This window comes from Bufo bufo, chromosome 5 (assembly GCF_905171765.1).
Source record: "Bufo bufo chromosome 5, aBufBuf1.1, whole genome shotgun sequence".
NCBI lineage: Eukaryota > Metazoa > Chordata > Amphibia > Anura > Bufonidae > Bufo > Bufo bufo.
The window spans coordinates 147,574,674-147,578,621 of record NC_053393.1 but is presented as its reverse complement, the minus strand read 5'-3'; the positions used below and the strand labels follow the sequence as shown (position 1 = coordinate 147,578,621).

The window sequence follows — 3,948 nt, the reverse complement described above, 5'->3', positions numbered from 1 at the left end:
GAGTAGAGCCAAAAAAGACCCCCACGGCCCCACCATACATAGAGGGGGCCCACCCGGTGTAGCGTTATACTACCCTACCTCGTGAGATTTCCCTACCCTCTTACTTCCTGTCGCATCAGAGATGACGTCGGTAGGCGTGCCTTACTTTTCACCATCTGTGCATGCCCAAAAGGACACTCTAGTGAAAATCTCACGGCTGAATTTAGCAGCACACCGGGACACTGCGCATGCGTCGGGGAGCCGAGGTAGGGAAAAATCACGGCTCAGTGCGCAAGCGCGGTTAACTCATTAAAATCCACCCGATATACGGGCCTGCGCTGTGTGGGGGTAGGGAAAAATTACGTCCCAGTGCGCAAGCGCCGAGGGTAAGTATAAATATCCATGCCAAAAGCACTTTTAACCCTTTGCAGGAGCTATTCTCATATTGGTTCTTGATTGATTGTCCTCTTATATATAGGTTCTATTATATAGGGGGTCTGTCTGCACAGTATATTGGGGGGTCTGTCTGCACAGTATATTGGGGGGTCTGTCTGCGCAGTATATTAGGGGGTCTGTCTGCGCAGTATATGGGGGGGCTGTCTGCGCAGTATATGGGGGTCTGTCTGCACAGTATATTGGGGGGTCTGTCTGCACAGTATATTGGGGGGTCTGTCTGCGCAGTATATTAGGGGGTCTGTCTGCGCAGTATATGGGGGGGCTGTCTGCGCAGTATATGGGGGGGCTATCTGCGCAGTATATGGGGGGCTGTCTGCGCAGTATATGGGGGGGCTGTCTGCGCAGTATATGGGGGGGCTGTCTGCGCAGTATATTGGGGGCTGTCTGCACAGTATATGGGGGGGCTGTCTGCGCAGTATACGGGGGGGCTGTCTGCGCAGTATATGGGGGGGCTGTCTGCGCAGTATATGGGGGGGCTATCTGCACAGTATATTGGGGGGCTGTCTGCACAGTATATGGGGGGCTGTCTGCGCAGTATATGGGGGGGCTATCTGCGCAGTATATGGGGGGGTGTCTGTGCATTATATAGGGAAGTCTGTGCAGTATATGAGGTGCTGTCTGCGCAGTATATGGGGGGATGTCTGCGCAGTATATGAGGTGCTGTCTGCGCAGTATATGGGGGGGCTGTCTGCAAAGTATATGGGGGGGATGTCTGCAAAGTATATGGGGGGGCTGTCAACAAAGTATATGGGGGGCTGTCTGCAAAGTATATGGGGGGGCTGTCTGCAAAGTATATGGGGGGGCTGTCTGCAAAGTATATGGGGGGGCTGTCTGCACAGTATATGGGGGCGCTGTCTGCACAGTATATGGGGGGGCTGTCTGCACAGTATATGGGGGGGCTGTCTTCACAGTATATGGGGGTCTGTCTATGCGGTACGGTATATTCGGGGATGTATGTGCAGCATATTTGGGGGGGGGCAGTGTATTATATTTGTGGGCTGTGTGTTAGATGTGGAACTGTGCACCACGTGTGGCCTGTGTGTTAGATGTGTACAACCCTATTTTAACAAAAAAAATAAAATAAATTCCCTATATCTCCTATGCCATGGCATGTTTTTTGCTACGAAACTGCAGCCATCTCGTCACTTGGAGAAGGATAAGAAGCTGCCCCCCATCCAGAGGGACACACCTGCCACCAAATCCGTCGCTCACTGGATTCAGTAATCTCCGTCTGCTGTGTATATGTGCACCGTCCGTCTGCTGCACTGCGTCTGTTCTGCCATTTACTCTAACCATTTAATTTTTTTTTTTTTGTGTCACAACTCTGACCAGCATGTTCTCCTATGGAACACGAAGTACCTGAAGTGGAATGAAGAAGCCCATGTTTGAGGCCTGCGCCCTGGCTGGAGCATTGAAGGGGCATCTGACACGTGACAAGCTGCTCCAGCATTGTGTACGGTGATCACCGCGAGGTCAGAGGTCGGCAACCATAGGCCGTCCACATGCTGTGAATTACATCTCCCATCATGCTGGTAAAGTATTATGGGAGGTGTAGTCCAAAACATCTGGAATACCAAATGCGTATGAATGAAAAGCATGGTGTGTGACTGGTCAGTAACAAGGGTTGAAGCCTTGACGTGGCGTTACTGCTCACATGTGTATCCATGTGCCAATTCAACCAATGTGAGTGACTGTAATTAATACTGATTAGGTAACTATAAATACTGTGACAATGGAGAATTAAACGACCGTATCTCCTACACACTGCTTACACCGTGACCGTATCTCCTACACACTGCTTACACCGTGACCGTATCTCCTACACACTGCTTACACCGTGACCGTATCTCCTACACACTGCTTACACCGTGACCGTATCTCCTACACACTGCTTACACCGTGACCGTATCTCCTACACACTGCTTACACCGTGACCGTATCTCCTACACACTGCTACTCTTTTTATTATAAAAGTACAAAACTTTACAAAATAAAACAAACAATTTCAAATAAAACAATACTCATAAAACAATGTTATTACTGGCCCAGCCACATACATCCACACTCACACTCACATTCATGCCCCAACAACATATCAAACTTAACAACTAACCTTATAACTATAAAACTTACCTGGCCGCCCGGCTGTAAAACCCAAACAGAAATAGGACTAATCGTCATAAACAGAAAAGTATATAATGAACAGAAAATAACAAACATAAACATAAATAAATTAATAAAGTAACTAAATAAAGGCGACCTTTGCCAAAAAAAACAACAACAAGGCGACTTTGCCAAATATGTACATAATTATTTATATATTTTTCTTTTTTTTTTTTTTCTTTTTCTCCCGTCACCTGTTTATAGAAAAATCACCAGCCTAACCTATTCTATCCCTACTCACACTATCCTTTTACCCATCACCCGACACCCAGGGCTGACCTTCGCCTCATGTCTCTATCATGTCCGCATAGTCCAAGGCCAGCCCTTCCTTCACCACCCACATCTAGCCCCTCGCCCCATGTCCTCCCATGTCCGCATAGTCCAGGGCTAGATGCAGGCCTCCCCACTCAAAACACAAAAGGACACATAAAAATTATCCCCCCCTTCCTCACCCACCCAACCTAACTAATCCCAACTTTCCCTCCTCTAGCAAACATAACTCACATAACTACATAAACTCCCGAAGGCCCAAGTTCGGTCTTTGCAAGCCTTTTTCAAAAACCTCAACTTACTACAAAACAAAAATCTAGTGTGGAAGCGTCAGCCCACCACCAGGAACAGTACGACTAGACTTACGGTACATCAAAAGCAAAGCCTCTCCAGAGGAGAGAGGCCCTACTGGTACCCAGTCTCTCATACTCAAGAGAACGCACCTTCACCAGGCCACCCAAGATGTTCCTACAAACCTCGTCCACCGGGAGGACTTTCTGCTGCGTAGAAACTAAACACCGTGCGTTCCACGTGTAGAACCTAACCACTATGCTAACTAAAAAACTTGTGCACGGGTCCCTCCTTCCCAGGTCTCTGAACACTCCGTAGGCCCACTCCGCATAGGAGAGGCTGGCTAGCCTGGGCCAGCCAATGGAAGCTCCCACCCGTTCATACACCTCTGTATTAAAAGGACAATGAAGCAGGAAGTGCTCCATACTTTCCAGTATGGAGCCGCACTCCTCCCGGGGACAACCCCTTTCCTCAGAGTTCCTGTACTTCAGGTTGTCCCTTACATACAGCCTCCCGTGAAAGCAGCGCCAAGCCAAGTCCCAAAACTTCAAGGGGATCCTTGCAGAATTTAGCAACTGTAACCCCTTGTCTAGATCCCGGCTTGGGCAATCCTTGAGGGCCAGGGGCTTCTGAAAGTGGGACAACAAGACCCTCTCGTCAAGGGATCTCCTTGACAGAGTCCTGATTTCCCTCACCTCCAAACCCCACCGGCGGATCACCTTCAGAATCGGGGTGACATAAGCCGGAAGATATCCGTGAGGCGTACGCAAGTCCTTCACTCGCCCTCCT

General features: G+C 49.0%; 1 long non-coding RNA gene across 1 annotated transcript; it reads left to right on the top strand.

The window, feature by feature from the left end:
* Nucleotides 1–332: 332 nt before the first annotated feature.
* LOC121001294 lies at nucleotides 333–2,296 on the top strand. The gene is made up of 3 exons (XR_005779023.1): nucleotides 333–365; nucleotides 1,570–1,673; nucleotides 1,768–2,296. It is a non-coding gene; the product is annotated as an uncharacterized LOC121001294 (long non-coding RNA).
* Nucleotides 2,297–3,948: the final 1,652 nt, after the last annotated feature.